The sequence below is a fragment of the Sus scrofa genome, chromosome 16 (genome assembly GCF_000003025.6).
Source record: "Sus scrofa isolate TJ Tabasco breed Duroc chromosome 16, Sscrofa11.1, whole genome shotgun sequence".
Classification (NCBI taxonomy): domain Eukaryota; kingdom Metazoa; phylum Chordata; class Mammalia; order Artiodactyla; family Suidae; genus Sus; species Sus scrofa.
In genome coordinates, this window is record NC_010458.4 from 5,140,030 (window position 1) to 5,164,485 (window position 24,456).

The 24,456-nt window shown below is 40.4% G+C and overlaps 1 protein-coding gene across 1 annotated transcript in view; it reads left to right on the top strand.

Moving 5' to 3' along the window:
- The window catches only part of FBXL7 (F-box and leucine rich repeat protein 7), a 409,742-nt gene that overhangs the window by 355,578 nt on the left and 29,708 nt on the right, over positions 1-24,456 (top strand). The window lies entirely within an intron of this gene.

Sequence of the window (24,456 nt, forward strand, 5' to 3'; positions counted from 1 at the left end):
TGACTCTCTTTGGGACTGGAAGGAAGAGAATGGAGGAATAATGTTTACTGAACATCTATAAACCCCAGACACTTTAGGTGTATTATTGCCCTGAGTCTTCACAAGTCTCCTGCTACTTAGTCATTGTTATTACCAATTTATGAGTTAAGAAATTGGCTCAAATATGTTATATACTGTGCCCAGGTCTCAAAGCTAGTGGGCGGAGAGCCAGAAGGGGAGCCGGATGTTTCTCTTTTCTGTACTTAAAGTGACTTCCGTGAAGGAGAACACCGAAGTGGGCCACCCTGCCACGCTGAAGAGGAATGTGCCTCTGTAGCCTCTGGATGGGATGGGAATGAACAATGGAAAGATGATAAATCACTGTTCCAACCATCATGAGTTGGAACACACGATGGGAAGCATAAAGGAACCTCTGCTCCATCAGATTCCAGCTGGTGGGCAGGACTAACCTGCTAGAAAGGGAATCTGCCCCCCTACTGTCCACTCTCTGCCATGAACAAAATGTGAGGCTGCTCATTCCATCTATGGAAATCCCTGTGGGACTCGGGCATTTTCGTGTACATGTGTGTCAGTGTGTGTTGGGAATATTATCTTCTGCATGGCCGTGTGTACACCCCGAACATAGCTATCTAGGTTAACTGTAATCTCCATGTGTTATATACAGCAAAATGTTTAAACAGTGATCTCTGCTACTAAAACCTCCCAAAGGGGAGTTCCCATTGTGGCTCAGTGGGTTCAGAACCCAGCTGTGTCCACGAGAATGCCGGTTTTATCCCTGGCCTCACTCAGTAGGTTAAGGATCCAGCATTGCTGCAAGCTCTGCTGTAGGTTCCAAGTGCAGCTTGAATCCGGCATTGCTGTGGCTGTGGCGTAGGCCTCAGCTGCACCTCTGATCAACTCCTAGCCCAGGAACTTCCATATGCTGCAGGTGCAGCCCTAAAAGTTAATTAATTTTAATTAATTAAAATTTCCCAAAGGTACTGGCAGGTGACAGGTTATCCCCTCTAAATTAGATCCTATTCTGTCTGGTCTCGAACCAGGGCCAGTAAGTAGTAGTAAGACCCAAGAGTGGAAAGCCAGAAAGAGAAATCTTTTTTTTTTTTTTTTTTTTGTCTTTTTGTCTTTTTAGGGCTGCACACATGGCCTTTGGAGGTTCCCAGGCTAGGGGTCTAATCGGAGCTGTAGCCACCAGCCTTCGCCACAGCCATAGCAACGCCAGGTCCGAGCCGTGTCTGTGACCTGCGCCACAGCTCACGGCAACACCGGACCCTTAACCCACTGAGCAAGGCCAGAGATCGAACCCACAACCTCATGGTTCCTAGTCGGATTCATTTCCACTGCACCACGACAGGAACTCTGAGAAAGAGAAATCTTAAATGGAGTAAGAAAATCCCTAAAAATTAAGGGTTTCCATTATTAATCTTTTCCACGTGGAGCATGCACTTGCCAGTCATTATTTTGTTTTTAAGAGCCCATTTTAGGAAGAAACAGTGTCGATGTATTTTCTTGTACCAGACAGTACAGAATTCTCCCCACAAAAAACAAGGCAGAAATTTGACAGGTACCAGGCTAGGCTGATCCTCATGGACTATAGTTGTAAAATATCTATATGGGAACTTAGGAGGTTGGTGGATGTGACCTCACTTTGATGACAAAATTCTTACTGTCTCCGGGTCTTTGGGAACCCCATCACTGATCTTCCAAGGCTAGAGTTAGGGTGGGTGCCCCATCACTGCTGCTCTCCTGACTAGAGTGAGGATGGGTGATAAGGACCAAGAGGTGCTGAGAATGAATGAAAACACAGGATTAGCCTTCAGGTCTCCCGGAGGGAAGGAGCAGATCTTGGCAGAAATAACTTAACAGAAGCATCATAGCAAATGGAAAAACTTAATGAGAAGCCAAAAAAGTAGTGCAGATTTCTGTTCATGCAGAAATGTAGCCAAGACTCATGGTTTAGATTTCAGTAGAATCAAATCAGTAGTTTCAGCACAATCAATAGAGTTTTATTTATATCACAGACTTAAAAGATATTAAAGAAAATATTATATTATCAAAGACATTTTTCCACCACAGGAAGTAGGCTCCACCTTAATCTAGCCTTAAGCTAAAATGGAATCTGTTGTCTGTTGCAACTGAAAAGTCCTGGTGTTATGATTGTCTTGCTTTAGGCTGGATAAATTCAGGTGTTCCATGAATGGTCTCAGAGAACTGGCCCTTCTCACTAAGATTTGGCTCTGCTTTCTACAGTATCACTTTCATTCACTTAGGAATTCTCTTTACAAGACAGGAAGGATTACCATTTCAAACTTAAATGGCCCTAAAAACTTAAAATCTTTTAAAGAAAGAAACCATTTTTGGCTCTGAGCATCCATTCCAGACATCACTTGTCATCATCATGAGCAGGCATCATTTGTCCAGCTTCTGTAGGAGAGGCAGAACGCCTTGACTGACAGCTCCATCCTAATGCCATGAGGTGGGAGAGGCACAGGTCCCAAAGAGTCTCCAAGGAGAGCAGAGAAGAGCCACAGCCCTCTCCTCTGGGCCTGCAGGACATCCTGGTCCCACAGGGGAGAAATGGCTTAGAAAGAAAATGGGAGTTGCCAGATGTAGGAAGAGCTTATTCCTCCGTGAGTCGACACTCAGAGAACCAAAGGGGAAATGACTTGGATAGGGATTAGCTTTGTCAGAAGGATCCAGAAGCAAAGATGACTCTACAACTGAATGCCTACACTGTACAAAGCACTTCCCACATCTACAAAGGTGCTGAAAATTGATGACAGGCCTCTAACTCCCAAAGCATCTTCTCTCCTAATCCATTTCCATCCTCACTCAGTATTTTGCTTACTCTGTTCTTGGTCTCTGGATCTCTCTCACTATTTTCCTTCTATCTCTCCTCCCCCACTTCTTTCTCTTTAAAATAGCCCTTTGAAAACAATATACAATAGGAGTTCACGTTATCGCGTAGTGGAAGCAAATCAGATTGGTATCCATGGGGATGCGATTCCATCCCTGGCCTCGCTCAGTGGGTCAGAGATCTAGAATTGCCATGAGCTGTGGTGTAGGTCACAGACACAGCTCAGATCCTGCGTTGCTGTGGCTGTCGTGTAGGCCGGCAGCTGCAGCTCCAATTTTACCCCTAGCCTGGGAACTCCCATATGCCTCCAGGGTGGCCCTAAAAAGCAAAACAGAAAAAAAGAAAAGAAAGCAATATACAATAGTACCATTTGGGAAGGACAATTATTTTCAACCCACTTTTACTTAGAGCTGTTTTCACCATAATTGTTGCTGAGATGAAGTACTGACCTTTCCATGTTGAGAAAATTAAAAGTGCCTCAAGGGTCAGAGAAAACAATCCCTTAAATACCAGCTGCAAGGCAAATGCCCACATAAAGGGACTGCTCCCTTCCTGATACCACAGCATGTTATTCTCTAGGATCCCCAAAAGAATAGGTCTCTTCCCCATTCTTATTATCTTCAAAGACACTAATAATGGACCCTTCAGCCCAGAAGGACCACAATGGCCAGTTGAGTCTTACAAAGGAACAATTGCGGATTTCTTTTTCCTAAGACAAAATCTCTAAGACTAAATATGTTGCCGAAGAAAAGGTCATCTTTCCCCGGAAATGGTACACACGTGGGAAAGATGTAGATTTTGCTTTCGATATAGGAGAGAATGGTCAATTCTACACTCTCTGTCCTGTGTGGTCATGACAGTGAGCCACTAAACAGTAATTATTAGGTGAGTGAAGTCAGTCATGCTCCTGACAAGAGTGCCTGTAACCACAGCTAGAATCGATGAAAGGACCACCTTCAACATGTAACATATAAGTGCCTATCAGAGAATCAGCCAAACATGTACAGCTTTTAAATATATAGTCATTGATACACTCATCTACACACATGTGCATATATCCACACACATAGCAACATGATGTTAGAAATTTCCAGATTCTCTCCCATGAGAAATGTTTCCTGTATTTTTAACTTTAATTTTATCAGTGACTAATGCCCATCACTTGTATGAAATGGGGCCTAATGGGCCAATTTTTGGCCATACATAACCTGAAAGTTTAGAAACATATTTCTAACATTAGAAACATCAGAAAGATGCATTGTGGTAGGAAAATATATTTGGAGTGCGTTCAGGCACAAAAATGCATTATTCTCCATTTTACCAGTAGTAATATTTAAATCTTCCTTAATTTGAGAACTTGAAAACTCAAATCCATACATTTCAGGATAAAGCTCAGCAATAACTGTGCACGAACGCCTCCTCTCTCAGCCCTGCAATCACTCATTTCCTCCACTTCCCCAAAGCATGTGTGTGTTATTGTCAGGAGCCAGGAGTCAGATCTGAGCCACAATCTCCACCTGAGCTGCAACTATGGCAACACTGGGTCCCCAACCCACTGGGCCAGGCAGGGGATCAAACTTGTGTCCCAAGATACCACCAATCCCATTGTGCCACAGCAGGAGCTTCTGGCATGCATCTCTTTGGACTCAGCATTCCATTTATCAACTCAGGGACTCTGCTAGGGTTTCCTCCCTCTGGAAGTCCTGTCCATCAATTCTTACCTTCTCCTGAATATCCAGCAAGCACATTTCCTACAGAAAGCCTTTCTTTTGTTTTGTTTTGTTTTGTTTTGTTTTGTTTTGTTTGTTGTTGTTGTTGTTGTTGCTGCTATTTCTTGGGCCGCTCCCGCGGCATATGGAGGTTCCCAGGCTAGGGGTCCAATCGGAGCTGTAGCCACCGGCCTAGGCCAGAGCCACAGCAACGCGGGATCCGAGCCAAGTCTGCAACCTACACCACAGCTCACGGCAACGCCGGATCGTTAACCCACTGAGCAAGGGCAGGGACCGAACCCGCAACCTCATGGTTCCTAGTCGGATTCGTTAACCACTGCGCCACGACGGGAACTCCCAGAAAGCCTTTCTTGATAGTTCCCCAGTCTAAGGAAGATGGTGGCCGCTCCCATGAATAACATGCACCACACAAACCCATCACATAAACCAATGACAATATTTCAACTACAGTAGAGCATCTGTGTATCTTCAGTAATTCTGAGTTGCTCCTCTCTAAAGTGTGCCTCTGTGATGAGCAGAGTAGTTGCCCCTGATAAATGTCCACAGGCCAATCCTTAGAACCTATGATTATGTTACATTACATGGCAAAAGGGACTTTGTGGATGGAGTGACAGTTGTGGAACTTAATATATGAAAGTTAACCCGGACAATCCAGGTAGGCTAGTTCTAATCATGTGGGTCTTAAAAGCAGAGAAGTTGAGACAGGAGAGCTGCAATGACAGAAGAAGGCAGAGATTTAAAGCTTGAGAGGGACGCCAACCTGCTATTGCTGGCTTTAAAAATGGAAGGGGCTTTGAGCCATGGGAATGGGATCCTTTAGAATCTGAGAAGAGCCCCTGGCTGACAGTCAGTAATGCAGCCAGGACCTCCAACCTACAAAATCTTACAACCCTAAAGAACTGAATTCTTCAAACAGCCTCAATAAATGAGGAAATGAGTTTCCCCTAGAACTTCCAAAAGGAAATGAGGGCCTACAGACACCTTGGTCTTCAGGTGGGATCCATGTTGAGTTTCTTACAAAACTGTAAAATAATAAATTTGCATTACTTAAGCCCCTGAGTCTGTGTTAATTAGTTACAGCTGCTGTGGAAAACTAACACACTCTCTGGCATGGACTTGGACTCAATAGACCTGCATTGAGTGCCCTTCCACCATGCTTATGGTAGTGTAGTATTGGGTACTAAGGCTGAGGGTCCTTGTCTGTAAATGTTTGATAAAAGCCCACACCTGTCTCTTAGGCTTCTGTGCAAAGAGCCTGAGAAAATACAAGCAAAGCACTCAGCATGTGGTCGGCCCACGAGACCGACGGCCTTCTGCCCCATTGTACATCTATGACCCCTCTACCTGGAAGGATCTTCCTGCAGGCATCTGCGTGATGTGCTGCCTCACCTTCCTAAGGTCTCTGTTCTGTAAACCTTCTCAGTGAAGCCTTTCTTGGTGTAATAAGAAGGAAGTTCAAAATTCAACTTCTTCCTTCCTTCCCCCTCCTCCCCATCAATTTCCAGTGCTATTTCCCTATAATATTCATCACTAGCGTGATCATGTGTACCAGGTATCAGTTGTTATGTGACAAGTGACCCCAAAAAATTGGGGAAGAGAGAAGACATCTGTGGGCATTAGGTTAAGCCCTCAAATAGACATGTTTGCCAGGATGGCCTTCTGAGTCTATGATGTGGTTCTATATGTATATGTTTATGGATTTTATTAACAGAAGTAATGACATCCACATAAAAGCTTCTATTATCGTTACTATGTGGGTGACTTCAATCTCCCATAATTTGTTAGAAAACCAGCTCCTTGGACCTTTCCATGTAGATTTTTCTTCAAAAAGATGTAACTGACATTAGGGATTGGATCTTCTCTGAGTTGTCTACCAAGACAGCTAAAGGATATGCATGATCTTTTCACACTCGCATTGTCCCCATGGTCAGACACTTTGAGGAGCTTATGGGCTGTGATCCAGTCCACATCTGTGGAATCAAGCTACATTCACATGAGGCTGACACCCAGCACCTTTTAAGAACCAGGCCTGAACGTCTGGACAGGCTAAAAGGTCATGCCAGAAATTATAAGAGGAGACAGGAAGCAGGATGAATCTTTAGAAAGGAACAGCAAGAGCAGCAGAAGAGTGATATTCCTTCCAAGAGTTAACTAGTTGTAAGAGTCATGCTTCTCTTTAGAGGAGATGTTAAAAGAACAACAATAATAGCGATTTCTTTAGCAGCCATGTGATTAGACCAGCAGGTATTTATAAAGAATTACAAATTATTTTAAAGGGAAAAATCAGCCCTACAGCTGAGCTCAGCAATGCAGAAATAATAGTAGACTAGAAATTAATTTTATCACTAATTTTCTCCATTTGGCTTGTTCATTTCCTTTCTTACAGGATTTATCTTTTGCTACCTACTGAGAGATAGCTCCAAATAATATTTTGAAATTATTTCATTACTCAGGATTGTTTACCTTGCCAGTTGCACAGATCTAAATGGCAAGGAATTAGAATGACAAAGATCGATTGTTCATATTTTGCTAATTGCATCTCTTTAATCTCTAGAGAATTTAAATATGATTATAAAGGAACCCTTCACAGAAATTAACAAGCAACACGAAGGAAATTGATCTCTTTGTTTCTATGCATATTAGTCTAATTCGTCTTTGGATATCATGTAATAAAGTCAGTGGGGACTATGCAAAATGATTGAGTAAAAGCCTCCCATTCAAATCCTGACATGAGCTACATTCTCGTATCATCATCAATATTTAATCATGGAATAAGCAGGGGACCTTTTGGACACTCAGCAAAATATCTGCATGTTACTAAAGAGAACCCACTGCAGATGTGAACAGTTTCAGGTGTCACATGAATCCAGTGGCAGTTTTTTAGTGGGAATGGGACTCTAATCTGGAAGGTGGACTTGGCCTTGGTAGTAACTAATAGTGTGATCAGAGACCAGCCAATTGGCCTTTCTATACTGGGGGAAAAAAAAAGATAGTTGAAATATATAGTTAGCTAAGAAGTTTAACTGATCCCTGGAGAAGCAAGCATACAGAGATATTAAAAACTTAAAATCTCTGCTTTTTGACATCAAAGTTTGCCAAATGAAACTTAGGTTTCTAAGAAACCATGTAGGAGCTGTAGGCTGGCAGTTAATAGCTTCAATTTGACCCCTAGCCTGGGAACTTCTATATGCCATGGGTGTGGCCCTAAAAAGACCCCCCCCCCAAAAAAAAGACAAATATCACATGATATGCCTTATACCTAATAAAAAGATGCATATTAACTTATTTACAAAACAGAAATAGACCCAGATACACAGGAAAATGTGCCGAAGCACGACCATCCTAATGGAAATCAATTGTCCTCTGAAGCTGTGTGGCTCTGGGGTGGGTCTGCAGACCTGTGCACATCTTTGCACTGTGTGGCCAGACAGCAAAGAGACAAATACAGAAACAAAAGGAGGCTTTTGAACACATTTCAGACAGCAGTTTAGGCTTAAGTTTTGTATATCTTCAGCCCACTTTTATCTCATTTTTCTAGTAATTTATTTGTATTAATTTTGTAAAATTATCCTATAAAATTGGATTATGATGATCATGGTACAACTACAAATGTAATAAATGCATTGTGAAAAATAAATAAATAAAGTGTGGTCTTGGGAAATGTTTGCTCTGTATGACCAGGAATGAAACCAGCTCCCCCCTCCTTCACACGCAGCCAAGATTGCTATAAAGCCCATATTTTGGAGTTCCTGTTGTGGTTCAGCAGTAATGATCCAACTAGCATCCGTGAGAACGTGGGTTTAATCCATGGCCTTGCTCAGTGGGTTAAGGATCTGGCTTTGAGGTGAGCTGTGGTGTAGGTTGCAGATGCGGCTTGGATCCCTCATTGCTGTGGCGGTGGTGTAGACCAGCAGCTACAGCTCTGATTCAACCCCTAGCCTGGGAACTTGCATATGCTAAGGGTGTGGCCCTTTAAGAAGACAATAAATAAATAAATTCCCTATTTAGACCTGGCAGAAGTCACTCTACACAACCAAAAATACACCTAAGGCCCTGAGGAAGGCAATATAGCGATGAAGTCAAATGACCTTAATTCAGCAGCACAGTCTCTTCTCAGCTGATTCCCCTTTAGAAGAAAGGTTTACAGTACAGGCACAGAACTGCTTTCTAATCCTTAGTCAAAACCCCAGGGCTAAGCTGAGGTGAAACTACTGAGTTGGCAGAGTAGAAATAAGTCAAGTGTAGAATCACCAAGGCAGGGCAGTTCTTCCGAAGCCTAAAATCACTCCAGTCTCTGAAATCATGTTGAAAAAAATGATAGAGTATATTTTATGAAAATATGTATTATTAACTAATTCTATTTCCTCATACATCAGTCCAGTCGTTTTTAAAAATCAGTAAAGTAAGAGCTGCCCTGCTCTCTTAGTTTCAGACACATTATCATGAATTATCTAATCTTTCAAGATGGCAGCCAGTTCTCAACATGGAAAGTTCTTGGAACATTTGGAAAAAGTAATTAAAACCACATTTTTCATATTTATCATTCATATGTTAGGGTTACAAGAGTACAAGCATTTGCTGTAAGATGGGAAATAGGGGGCTATTTTTATCTACATTTTCAGTGTTGGCATAATTACTGTCTGGGTATAGATGCTGACTAAGAGCATTGTGACAGGGCAGGAAATTCAGAAGAACACCCATTCCTAAGCACTTCATCCTTGACAAGGCAGTTTCAAGGTTTCATTTGTTTTTGTTTTCATTTTTGTTTTTTGTGGGTTTTTTCTTTTTTTTTCTTTTTTTTTTTTTTTTTTTTTTTTTGGTTTTTCCCAGAAGAGAAAGTACTACCAATTTACCCTACTCTTATTGAAAACAGATGACGAGATACTCAATGGTTTCTAAAGCCAGGTATAGAAAATCTGTTATTCACCAAAACAAGGTTTCCCACGCGTTGGTTTCTAATCACAAACTGTATGTGTAACAATTTGGAGTGTTGTAAGAAGGGTTTTATGATCCCCAATTGGGCGTTATGAACTCACTTACCACTTTACAGGTGCTGAGATAGGCATCCTAATTGTTAGAAAGGTTTTGGCAGCAAGTCCAAGATGTGGTCTTGGATATATTCTAAGTTCTAGATCAGTGTTGGCCAAATTACCACTTATGTTGGTCATTCAGCTTCCTTGAACATCAGAGATGATATTTCAGTGATGGCAGAGAACAAGGGTATGTGTCTGGGACCTTAAAACTAATTAAATCCTAAGACCCATCTGTTTTTAAGAAACTATTACAAGAAAAGATAATTTGTTTATAAATATTGAACTATCCGCCCAAATATATAATACAGATGCAAGCACAGTTAACTACCTAACAAATGCTTACCAAATTAGTTTTGTACAAAAAAAAAAAAGTGGTAACCACTCAGCAAACTGTGTTTATCTTGATTATCTATTATTTTGATGCTAAAATGAACAAACTGGACTAAGAGAGGAAAACACTGAAAATAACTTCAATGTAGAGAGTTAAAGGAATCAAATGCAAGATATTAAAGGAGAAAAGACTGTTTTCTGAACAAGGAATTCAGTGGGTACAAACAGTCTCATTTTATTGGGAACTTTTTTTTACTATTTGGACTACAGTGAACCTAAGAGATTCGTTTAGAAAGGGAGAAGTGATGGGATTCAAAATAAAACATTCCCCCTCCCTTAAAAAGTGGAAGGAAACTTTTACTAAATTGTGTATGTGGGTGTTTACCATTAAAAAAAAATATTCAGAGTCTACCAGTGAAAGACGGAGAATATTTTTAGAGTGGTGTGTTGGCTGCCTATTGCTGTGTAACAAATTACTCCAACTTTGGTGGCTAAGAACAGCATTTATTACTGCACAGTGTCTATGGGTCTGGAGTCAGGCACAGCTTAGCTCTGCCCTCTGGCACTTTGTACTTCACAAGACAGGAACCGGGTGTCAGCTGCAGCCACCTCCAGGCTTGCTGGGGAAGCACTCCCCGCTCCCTCACATGGCTGTGGGCAGGATTTAGTTCTTTGCAGTTGATGGACTGAGGGCTGCAGTTCCTCGACAGCTGTGACCTCCCTTATTTTCCTGCCACGCGGGCCTCTCCTTAAGGCAGCACACTCGTGGCATCTGGTGTCATCTGAGTGAGCAAGTGAACCAGTGAGAGAGAGAGCACAAGTGAGAGGGAAGTCACAGTCCTTTATACCCTGATCTTCAAAGTGACATCTCATCACTTTTTCCAAACTTTATTGTTTAGAAGCCTGTAACTAGGTCCGGTCCACACTACTCAAGGGGAGGTGATGACACCCATAGGTAAACACCAGGAAGGGATCGTGTCAGAAAGCACCCACCACAAGCAATGAGTGGTTTCCACTTCAACGGGGGCAGAATGAAAGGAGAAAGGTTAAAGAAATGGTTAAGTTACCACCACGACTCTCCTCCGAAATATTAACAATATACAGATCATCGTCTTTCTAGGACCTGATTTAATTGTTACGAACATATGTAGAGCCAGAACTGGGCAACTGAACAATCCTTATTATCATGCAGTTATGCTTTTTAAAATGACGTTTCCTTGTTTAAAAACCGTGTTAATTTAAAAAGGAGAGCAAGAAGAAAGGAGAAGAGAATCAAGCCCAGATGGAAGAGTCTGCACCAAATGCAGCTGATAGTTCTTCCAACTGAAAATACTAATCAGTTGGAAGAACTATCAGGAAATAACTTGGAGCTCTGTATGATGGTGTGTGTGCTTGGACGTGCATTCCTATGTGCGCATGTGCGTGTGGGCGTACATATTTTTCCAATGAGAACACACACAGGGGAGACGATCTATGTCCCAGTGGGTGGCCTTGTATATTTACCTTGCTTCTTTCTCACTATGGCCATAAAAGTGGGCAGAGGGACCTTTTAAAGTTATAGGCTGCTGCCTAAATGAGTCTTGTCTCCAAAAGGCATTTACTTTCTCTTAAGTACGCTGTTTTCTTTTTTTTTTTTCTCCCAACAGCAATCCCAGTGGTTATTACCAAGTACATCTTCCAAGTTATGTTTTGTCTTTAAATGGAGGCTAATTTCAGTTATTCAGTTATTCCTTTATTACATTGGTTTATGAATGACCATCCTGCCAGTAGGGCTTTTCACCCCATAAACCAAGGATCTTTCACTTCCTTAATTAGCAGGGTACAAATAGTGCACAAAGAGCCAAGGAGAAAGTCTTTTTCTAATAAAATCTGACAAAACTTTGGAAGCTGCACGTGAGCCTGCCTGTGTGTGCACGTGTACACGTGCCTGTGCTGCCCAAAGTCTCAGAAGCGCATGTTTTCTGAGAGAGTTGTGACTTGCAAAGCAACATGGCTGATCTAACTCTCCCCAGAAGGATTTAATGTGTCATGACGATTTTTCTCTGCATTGAACAAGTTCATTGTGGCTCACGTCCCATTAAAAGGCCAGACTGTGCTTGGTGTTGCTTTGGGGCTGGAAAGAGGAAAGAGAAAAAGCTTAACCATTCAGGAGACAGATAAATTGCTTTTTCTAAACAAAGACTCGTTGCGTTTATAAATATGGATCTCCCATAATTTTTAAAAATCGTTTATATGTGGGGATGAGCCATATAAACAGTACAGCCTAGTCAAGGCTATGGTTTTGTCCAATGATAGGACTGGACCCGACAGGACCACCAATTGTTCTGTTGTGTTTTGGAAGTTTGATCCAAGTTTACATTTCCAGCCAATGTTTCACTCTTTGTGTTTATGACAGCACAAAAGAGCAAGCTCTGGGAATTTCTCAAGGGGAAGTCAGGGCAGTGTGCACTGTCACCAAGAAGGAGAGCGAGGGAGGAAAACAAAGCCACATGTGGAAGGGAAGGCAGGAGAATGGGTGATCCTTCTTGGCTTGACATTTAAATCCCAAATTGGATTCTCCCACATCTCAAAAGTGAAAATATTCTCAGTGTTTGGACATAGGCAGGAATTGCTAAATGGAGATTTAAGTCTGAGAAAGGAGTGCAACATCAACCATTTGTACAGCTGTTGTTGGCAATGGCTCCAAACCACCCCAATGTGTCCAGTAGATATAAATATTGATCATGCGCACGCCCAGGCTCTGTTTAGGGTTGTCCCTGAAGATAGTGAGCTAACACGTAACTTACTAAGCATGCTTTTTATAGTATTAACTCCGCCACCCTTGACGGTTTCATGCATAAAATAGCCCATGTGAGAATTGGAAAATATCACATGCAATTATATGGGTAAACTCAGGAGGAGCGATTATGTGTTAGTGTCCTTGGAACTATTTTAAACCCATAGGTGCATTTTCCAATGGGGAGATGAGGAGATGCCAGTGTTAACTTATTCTGGGGTTCTTTGTCCCCCAGTGGCCCAGCGGATATACTCCTCCTCACCATCCTGGCATCTCCCGCTCTCTTCCAGACACCTGGACACCAGACTCTGGAGTTGAGCCTCTTTGTGTAGTGCCACCAGCTCTTGGCGTCCCTGATCTCTTTTCCTCAGTCAAATATCCCATGGCTGGACAACCAGAGAGGCCAACATAAGGAGATTTCATAAAATGCATTGCTAGTAACTAAAACTAAGTTACTTTGCATTGTCATCCAGGAAGTTCTCAAATTGCAAATGCCAATGAAGTGGTTCTTGTGATCCACCTGTAAATCCCCACCTAAATCGCTAATATGAATGCCTTTCATAAGCCCCTGAGTGTTTCCCCCCACCCAGGGATTTTTATCTTTGTGTCGTGACTCTTTAAAACTATGAAGGTCTTAAGAGAACCACTTGGTCAAGTTTGGGAAAAGTCTTCAAAGGAGATGAAGCCCAAGACAAATAACCTTCCGTACCTTATTACCCCCAGTGCTCACTCCGCCACCTGCGTGTACATTTCCGTTTCACGAAAAATGGCCCATTTGGTCTTTACCTTCCTAAGCCTAGAGCAGTGTTCAGGCAATTCTAAAGCTTCTTTCCCCATTGAGTCTTTGTCATGCCTGAGAGAGCACCTGGATTAGTCTCTGTACTTCTTAGATAGTCATGACCAATCCAGTGGGACAAAGGAGCAAAGGAGAAGAGTGTATGTGGGGGGAGGGGGGACACTAATGCCCTCTCAGAGATGATGGGTCAGATTAAGCCCTATGAAATGTACCAACATGTTACACAATGAAAACACACTGCTTTGGGTTTCAGTGGTTGAGGATGAACAAGCTGAGAGCTTATTGTTCTCTTCAAGGAGTAGCATTCTTCTTTCTTGATGTATCCCCTAAACAGCCCTACCTGGGAGGAAGGTAAGATCCCTCCTTGTGGATTGATTAGGAGGCTTGCCCATAACTTCTGATTGTCTTCCTTATTGAAAAGCAAGTGCTCCTGTTTCTGAGAAAAAGAGTGAGCAACAGAGCTTTTTCCTAATGAGACAAAACGGAGGAAGGCGGGAGCCCTTATGATGTTTTTAGAGTTAAAGTAGCAGAAGCGAGGTATGACTAGAATCAGCCCAAACTTGCATTAAAAATGATTGGATTAGGAAGATATGGTATATATACACAATGGAATACTATTCAGTCATAAAAAAGAATGAAATAATGCCATTTGCAGCGACATGGCATGAACTAGAGACTCTCATACTGAATGAAGTAAGTAGAAAGGGAAAGACAAATACCATATGATATCACTTATATCTGGAATCTAATATAAGGCACAAATGGACCTTTCCACAGAAAAGAAAATCATGGACTTAGAGAATAGATTTGTGGTTGCCAAGGGGGAGGGGGAGGGAGTGGGATGGATGGGGTGCTTGGAGTTAATAGATGCAGACTATTGCCTTTGGAATGGATTAGCAATGAGATCCTGCTGTGTAGCACTGGAAACTATGTCTGGTCACTTATGATGGAGCATGAGAATGTGAGAAAAAATAATGTGTACATGTATGTATAACTGGTTCACCATGCTGCACAGTAGAAAATTGTCAGAACACTGTAAAGCAGCTATAATGGAAAAAATAAAAATCATAAAAAAAAATGCCAGTGACATTCAGTTTCCCTAAATCCATGGTCCTCCAGCTCTCTCCCATATTACAACACACGGGAGCCTTGAAAACCTCCAGTGCCCCTCATGTAGCCCATACCAATTAAATCACCATCTCAGGAGGTCGGATCCAGGCATCAGTGCTGCTTTCAACTCCCCAAGTAATTTCAATGTGCAGCCAAGGCTGAGAATCACCACATTAAATCAAGCATTTGGAGTGTCTGCAGGTGCGAGACTCCGTGCTTAGAGCGTTTCTATCTCCAGGGTCCATTTCTTCTTTCCTTCCACAAGTATGTGATTATTCAACAGCCACTCCCAAATAAAACCAAGGTGAAGACTTGTGAAATCAAACATGAAACAAAAAAATTCAGCCAGGTGCCAGAATCCAGTCCAATTTAAAAAGTGAGATTGGGAAGCAGCAGACCATTCATAACCTGAAGTAGATTTCTCATAGTGCTGACCTTATAAGTGACAAAAATTCTTTTTTTCTTTTTTTTTTTCCTTTACAACAATTTTATGTGTGGCTTTACCAAATAAGACAAATAACACTCTATATTTTCTCTTTAATAACATCATTGAGATAAGGGAATCTACTACCAAAAAACTTTTTTTATTCTTTTTATGGCAGCACCTTCGGCATATGAAAGTTCCAGGGCCAGGGATCAAATCGGAGCTGCAGCTGGGGTCTACACCACAGCCACAGCAACACTGGATCCGAGCCTCATCTGTAACTACAACATGTAGTAATTCACAGCAATGCTGGATCCTTAGCCCACTGAGTGAGGCCAAGGAGCAAACCTGCATACTCACAGAGGCTACATCAAGTCCTTAACCCACTAAGCCACATGGGAACTCCATCAAAAAAAAATTAGAATTTGTTAAAATAGCAGTAAATTCTATAAAGGACAAAAAAATATTGGGAAAAGCAAGCTTCACATTCTCTTTCAAGTAAAGAGAAAAACATTGACAGAACTCAACCTTGGTATCCTCTGAAGTTGGTCTGAACATATAAATCAACATGAGACTCCAATAGGAAATTTGGTTTACTAGCCTTACCTTAATTGATGTGAAGTCTATATACTATAACCAAATCTGGAAAGAGATCAAGGGTTTATTAATTAATTTCTGGTGGTAAATTTAGTGATAATGTTTTAGAAAAAATAAAATCACTTGAAGAATGATATACTAAACAAAATAAGCTGTAATTAGAATATTAAAAATGCTCAATCTATCATCTGTGCAGGGAGAATTCAAACTTCATCATAGCCATATCCTTAGTATTTTTCCTACATAATTTACTCTTTTCTTCTGGTTTTGTTGTGCTGTTTTTGCTATAACCTGTTACCATTTGGATTCTCTTTTTAAAAATTTATTTATTTTTAATGATTTTTTTCCCATTATAGCTGATTTACAGTGTTCTGTCAAATTTCTACTGTACAGCAAGACGACTAAGTTAAAGCAGTTTTAAAAGATAACACTAACATTGCCTAATTCATCACTTCCTAATTCTACCATCTGCACTCATGTATGTCAGGGAAGTAAAATCTTTGTCTTCCAATTCTTGCCCCGGTGAGAGATGTACTGATTACTTTTACTATAAGCCTAACCTGAGGACAGTAGTTTTCCAGTGATTTTATATCCCATCTTCCCCTTCCTACTTTACAGATCAGAGTAGTTTCTGCTGATGTTAAGCCACTGTTTTTACCATTTACAATCTTGGAAGGAAAAAGTAATCCCACATATAATTTCCTATATTTGAGAATCCATTAGCTCAATAAATATTTATGAACCACATGTTTTGTGCAAGCTAGATTTGGTAGCAGGACCTGGAGACACATCAAGAAACAAAAGAAAGACAAAGTCATTTGTGCTTACGAACTATGGAGGGAAGAACAGAACTCTTAAAAATTAATGTGTTATAATCAGGTGGGAGTAAGCACCATGGAGATAAATAAAGTGTGATTAAAAAGTGAGAGGATTTTTGTTTTAAAGAAGCTATTGCAGAAGACTTCATTTGGGAGGTAACCTATGAGCAAAAACAGATGGCACAAGGAGTAATTGAGAGGGTTGAATAAAGATACTATTTAGGAGTTCCCTGGTGGCTCAGTGGGTTAAGGATCTGGTATTGTCACTGCTGTCATGTGGGTTCAATCTCTGCCTCAAGAAGTTTCAGCCAAACAAAAAATATGCTTTCTCCTACACAAAGTAAATTAAATAGCATGTGGGCCAGATGGAAATAGTTATGAAAAAAAATTTTAAGCTACAATTTACACAGATATAGGGAGGATTAAGGGGAAGGAGTGGTGGGCACAGAGGGACTGGCTACAGAGGGATGCTGTAACCATCCACAGTCCTGAAGGGGCAGAGGAAGAGAGTGTGACATAGAACCTGGCAAGAGCTCTGGCCATGGGAGAGGGTGTTCAAGGGGGAGGACCCCAGCCACTGCCCAAACCTCCATAAGGAAAGACACAGAGGGTTGAGGGAGACCAACTCTCTCCACCTCTTCCTGTTCCTGCCTCCCATAGAAGAAGCCTGGTGGAGCCGTGCCTAGAGTTCAGCCTCCTGCAGCCACATTTCTGGGAAGCATGTACAGAACACGCCAGATATTAACGCAATATTTGCAAGGCAGAGTTTTGACTGACATTAACCCACATGAAAAGGTAGAGCCACAGAAGGGCACATCTGGATTCTGTTCAACAACCACACCTCACCTCAATTCTAGTTGTGCCATTGGGAGGAACTTAAATCAGTTTTTTTAAAAGGTTTTTTCTTGGTAAAATTGGACAGGTTGGATGTTCATTTTTTAATAGGTGACAGCAAGTTGCTTCATAGAAGAGGAGAAAATAAGCCTTCTAAAAAGTTTAATGACACTGTATGATGTTTCAGGTATTGAACCATTCATTTCTATAAAATGGATTGCCAAACTCTGAAGATCAAAGCATGGATGTTTCAGAAACAATTCAAACTTCAAAAGTGTTTTTCCTCTCTGTTCTACTTGCCAGTCTACCTATATATGCTTAAAAGGAGACACATCAAAATGTTTAAATGATTAGCTGAAAGTGAGAAGATTAGAATCATCTTTACTCTTTATTATAGTCTGTATTTTGTGAATGCTTAGCATCAAGTATGTTTTATTTATATAACTGAAATGCTATAAAGCTATTTAAAAATAAAGAAAGGTATAATTAAGTTTGAAGGCAAGGGAACTTTCATATTTATGCTTAGCATGAAATATATGGCTTGAGACATAATTGAAACTCTTACAGAAAGACTTAAAAATCACTGGAAATCCTTACAATTTTTCCAGAAAAAAAAAATGCGAAATTAAGCTGTAATTTTAAAAAGAAGGTGCTGTAGTAATGGATGCTTTGCACTTCAGTGGATGTCTCATTTGCAAATGTCACAACTTAGACATCTCTGACCCTTCAAATTCCATTGTCTACAGGAATTGATCACCCAATTATGACACTTGGGGCACTTTTTCTAAGCCCAATGCCAGTTTTAAAGTTGGGTATTTGAGCACTGAGCTCAGGGTCAGCTGAGTGGTGTCTACTTTGATCTTAGATGTTCAGTTCGGAAAGGTAGAGTTTAGATTGGGGGTGGGGGCATGATACTAAAATTGCTGCCCTGTCGCCCATTCCTCACTTTAGAAGCCTACTCCAAATAGAGTGGATAAACGACTGGTACATTCTGGAAGCCTGGAGAGGGCAAAATAGACTCTAAAATGACCCATCTCATAGCTCTAGCAATGGGAGTGGAGAATCTCATCCTGTGTGAAGATAATGTGCTTTAAGCCCATCTGTATGCTCTGGCTACAGGAACCAAGAATGGAATGTGCTCCCAGTTCTCCAGCCCACATACCCACAGGCCAATGAGAATAATTCCTGCCAGTTCCTTCTTCTTCCGACCCTTTGAAATGCACATTACCGGAACAACTTATTCTGGCATGTGTTGTTGTTGACCAACAGCAGAAGCACAGCAGTCCTATTCCAAGGCTGCTATTTACTACATCTGTGTATACCTTAGTAGCTCAATCTGAAAATGGAACACAAAAACAGAAAGGACCTAACTTGCCCACCATAAGGCATTAAATCTGAAGAAACATAAAAATTATTTTATACACTCTAGTGGGCAAATGCCATTTTCCCTAATTTAACAAACAATTTCAGAGGGTCTTCTGAATTCAACAAATGTGTTGGAATTTTCTGTGCAATTACTCAGCTTGCTGTTACCAGAAACAAAAAGAAAGACTTCAAAGAACTACATTGTAAAGCCTTCATTCATCCCATTTCTTTATGCAGTAAATACTTACCAAATGGCTCTTAAGTGTGAGGCACTTTTGCAGATGCTAGAACAATAGTTGTGAGAAAGACAATGAGGGTACTTACCATCGTGGAGCTTACAGCCTAGTAAGCAGAAGGACAAATGAATGCCTTAATTAAGATAGGAAGTGCATCCCCTATGTTCATTGTAGCACTATTTACAATAGCCAAAACATGGAAACAACCTAAATGTCCATTGATAGATGAATGGGTTAAGAAGATGCAATACATATATACAATGGAATACTACTCAGCCATAAGAAAGAACAAAATAATGCTATTAGCAGCCACATGGATGCAACTAGAGATTCTCATACTAAGGGAAGTAAGTCAGAAAGAGGAAGACAAATACCATATGATATCACATATGTGGAACCTAAATATGGCACAAATGTACCTATCTGCAAAACAGAAACAGACTCACAGACTATGAGAACAGACTTGTGGTTGCCAAGGGGGGTGGGGAGTGGGATGGACTGGGGGTTTGGGGTTGTTAGATGCAAACTATTATAATAGAATGAATAAACAATAAGGTCCTACTATATAGCACAGGGAACTATATCCAATCTCCTGGGATAGATCATGATGAAAAATAATATAAAAAGAGAATCTATATATGTATATGTATGACTTGGTCATTTGGCTGTACAGCAGATATTGGCACAACATTGTAAATCAACTATATTTTAATAAAATGTTTTAAAAATAAAATAAAAAGATAGGAAGTACCTGATAGTTTAAATGAAGTATACCTTATTTATTGATGAACCCAAGAAGTAGCTCATGAAAAAGACAGTACTTGAGTCAGGCCAAAAGTGGTTTTCAAACAACACCAACATAAATGCACAAGAAAGAAGAAGAGGCAACTTGGGTAGGAGAGAGTATACAACGTGCTCTGGGGAACAGTCCAGTTTTCTGGAGGTTAGGCCACACCAGGGGAGGTACTAGCAGGAAAGGGCAAAAAATTGTATGGAGGCCCCAACAAGGCTGGACAGCCTTAGATGGTCAGACCAGAGTTTGTTCTGAAGTTAGCAGGCAATGAGGAAAGCAATGTGGTTGATTCAACCAGAATAGATTAGCGTTAGAAAAGAGTAAAATGTGTGAAAGCCATTGGGAGATCATCACCTCACTAATTACCTTTCATAAAGTCACTGGGATTCAAACAAATAATAATGAAACACACTGCAAAGCTCCATGCAAATATAATACACTTAGTGTGGATATGCAAGAAGAAAAAAAAAAAGATGTCTAGTCAGAGTCTTCAACACCATGGACTTCCCCATCATATAAATATCATGCTTTTCAAACATATAAATTACAAAGATCTCTCTTTAGCCTGGCTTAGTATAGCTATCACATATGAAGTGGGAGAAACCAAGAGTCTACCCACATGCAGAGCATAGACACAAAGTGCATCTAGCCCTACCAGAATCTCACAAGCCAGAACATGTATTCACTCAGCAACTACCCATCAACTACCCGTTTCTGGTGGAGCAGAAATGACTCAACCTCTTTCTCCTCAACCACATTGGAAATTTTGTTGATTTACTTAAAAACATGAAGGGGAGGGCGGGTCATAAGCTGTGATTTTTGGTAATTGAGTGGTACCAGCTAGCAGCTATATTGATGGACAGATAATGTTTATGTATGTGAGAGAAAAAAAAGAAAAAGAAAAAGAGAGATCTCACGTATTAGGCAGTGTAAGAGAGAAAAAGGAGTTTGACTAGAGCTCTCATCATTCTCAAAGGAAATATGGGCACTGATTCTAACAAAATTATCCTTGGGTGTAGATACGTTAAAAATGCTTTTAATGGTAAAATTTAGATTTTAGCCTCAAGCTCAAAATGTATCCAAAGAGATAGCTCTCCACCTGAAATAGTTTCCACAGACACATGGGTAGAACTCAGCGTAATCCTTGATACCTATAGAAGAGCTGCAACTCAGCTGCGTTATGAACCTGTTCAGTATCCCATGCATTTGCAGTGCCATTTCCTCCATTTATGTCCCCTTTCGGCTTGGAAGTCACTTCATTGCTCCTGCTCATCTCCTGCCAAGTATTTATATTTTGGCCAGCTACTCCTGTTTCTTATCGAAATTTTATTTTTGCCTTTTTTTTTTTTTTTTTTTTTTTTTTTGAAGAGGACAGCTATTCCTATTTCTTACAGGGATTTTTTTGCCTGTCTTTTTAAAGAGGACTGAGTAATTCATAGAGCTTTCAAAACTGAGTGTGTATATACATATATATGTGTATATACATACAAACACACGCATTTATATCTTATGTACACATGTATGTATGTGTGTGTGTAGATATGTGTATATATATGTGTGTGTGTGTGTGTATATATATATATTTATGGGACTGAAAGTCCTCTTCACTGCATTCCTAAACTCTCCATAATCCTTCCTCAAACATCTGACCCTGCACCACCAAATTAACATCTGTGCTGTGGAATTGCAAAGAAAGAAAGAAAAATCTACTTTTCGCTTTTCAATACTCAGTTTAATAGAGTCTGTTCATGTGTATAAGACAAAAATAGATGATAGATACGCACGTATATTTAATATACACGTATATTTAATATACACACGTATATTTAATATACACATGCTGTCAAACATTACAGTATTTTTAACTCTTAACTTTAAGTGTTCTAAAATACTGCTGTGTTGCAAGGGTTCTGCTGATGGAAATGATAGTGTGTAAGATCATTTACACAGAAAAGGAGTTGTGGGAGTTCCCATCGTGGCGCAGTGGTTCATGAATCCGACTAGGAACTATGAGGTTGAGGGTTCGATCCCTGCCCTTGCTCAGTGGGTTAACAATCCGGCGTTGCCATGAGCTGTGGTGTAGGTTGCAGACGCGGCTCGGATCCTGCATTGCTGTGGCTCTGGCGTAGGCCGGTGGCTACAGCTCGGATTCAACCCCTAGCCTGGGAACCTCCATATGCTGTGGGAGCGGCCCAAGAAATAGCAAAAAGACCAAAAAGAAAGAAAGAAAGAAAGAAGGAAGGAAGGAAGGAAGGAAGGAAAGAAAGAAAGAAAGAAAGAAAGAAAGAAAGAAAGAAAGAAAGAAAGAAAGAAAGAAAGAAAGAAAGAAAGAAAGAAAGAAAGAAAGAAAGAAAGGGAGTTGTGGTTGAGAAAGATTTGAAAAAGCAACTTTTCTTAAGCTTAGAATTATGGTCTGAAGGACTTGAGAAAATCATCCCAGAAACAGAAGAATACCAAATTCTAGTTTCACGCCAACAATTCTTCAGACACAGGGAACAGCTATATCCGTGTAGTAGACACGTCCAGAGGGCCATACCACTCAGTCTGGCCCAATCAGGAACTACCTAGAGGCCTGAAAGAGAGATCTGAACCAAAAAACCAACAAAATAAATTATTAATGGAAACAAAAAAGAGCAAGAGATTATAAGGATCACTGTACAAATGGAATTGGGAAGGGTTGGAGCGTTTAATGGGTTTAGTTATAAGAATGCTGATTGTAATGATTAAAGATTAAAAACTAATCTTTAATGCTGTTTTAAAGATACATACCTAAGAAAATGCCACCAAGTTCTTCTTCAGAGCCTTTCATGCTGAAACTTGCCCCTGGTACTGAGAATCGTAGAAAAATGAGAGAAATTATGATATGTGAACTCAAGAGCCACTTTCCATAGGGAATGGAAAGATTCGGTGGTTTTTAGGAAAACCTTTTGGGAGTGATCCTGCTTGGGGGAACCTTGTGTCATCCATGTCCGCAAGAATATAATCAAGGTATTCACACTACGAAATGAGTGATTCTTAGTGGTTTGCATTCACCTGTTCCAGAGATATCCTCATTTTAACCTGAAGTCACAGGAAGGCATCTCTAAAGACAAAAATCCATTACTGGGGGCAGAAAAAGGGAAGTTACCCTCGTCACATTCCTAAACTGTAAGGACAGCCCTTTCTCATACACCCTTGCATCACCACATTAATATCCATACCAAAGAATTTCAAAAAGAGAAAAGAAACCTACTTTTCTTAGTCCTTGGGTCAATAGGATCTGTTCATGGTGCTGCCAACAAAGCCAGCCATGTGAGGGAAAGGATGGCTAGTGAGATGTCAAGCAAAAGAATCATTTCTTTGGGTAGGACTTTTTTTTTTTTTAACCTTCGAAATGAAATACTTGCTAATTCCCAGAAAACTTAATTCCCTATTGGAGTCAAAGCAACATAGGAAAATAAATCAACTGTATACACTCTAGAATCCTTTCAGCAAACATTGGTGTGCACCATTTATATTCCCAGTCAATAACAAATGAATCAATAAAACTGAATCCTATGATGGTGGAAACTGAAGCAGTGTAGACTGAATGTAAACAATTTGGTTCAAGAAAGGAGAAGATCGTTGTTATTCAAACATCTGATAGTATTTATCAGAGTGTGCACCCATTGATGCCATTAGTAGATTTCCAGTTTTCCTTAGACTAATTTTACTTTACAATCTGACCTTGTGAAAAGGACTTACTTAAATTTAAGACTCTTTAGAAGTACAGTACCCTGGACTCATATGGAAACCTAAGTTGTTCCAAAGAGTATCAAGTAGAAACCTATTTAATTTTAAAAACATGTAGAAAAACCATAGAAATCCGAAATAGACTGTTTAGTTGCCATTCTAGAAATAGATTCTTCATGGGCTAGTCCAGTTTTTAAAAACCATTTACTTTACCACCATACTTTACTGAATAATGAATGTCAGAAGCCCAAAATTTCCTTCTCTTACTGTATTTTTTAACTGAGGAGTTGTAATTGATTTCCCCAGAAGATTTTTCCTAAGTGAATCACAAAGCATTAAAGCAAGCAAGAATCTGATACAACCAGAGTTAGGTTATATCACTGAATTTCACACAGTGCATTACCTTTTTGAATACAACCAAGACCTAGACAAGTCTCCTATCTCTAGAAGGATTTTTAATCCTACTCAACACAATGTACTAAATACTCAGCCCTGAATGTGAACAACTGGCTTTGCATTCTTAATGACTTCAAAGATGGGTGCGATGGCCATGTCTTGTACAGGTTTATTTTTTCAGGTTAATATCCATTTTAGCACGCAAGCGTGTAGGAAATTTAACTTCATCCTTCCACAGTTAACTTGCTTTGTGCAGACTATCAAAGGCAATGCGATTATAGGATGACCAGAAAACTGCACTTAATTAGGACCCAAAAGCCTTCTACTCCAGCAACACTGCTTCTCTTTCCTTGTCCAGTTTGCCAAATGGGGACCATCCATGCAGCTGTCTCTCATCTTGTCACTCCTATCCTCCTCTCTGTGGCTATCGTGTACACAGTGACAGTTTTATATTGATTGTCTTGCTTTCATATGGCTGTGCTTTCTCCTCCTTAGAGCATGTGTTTAATATTTAAGATGGAACAGGATGTTTAAAGTTGTGGAGTTATCAGTTTGTTTTCCTTAGAAGGCACAGATGCCCCAATATGCGAAGTCCCAGAGCTCTTAACGACCTCACCACACAAAGTGCCCAACATTGCATCCGTGTTTACACA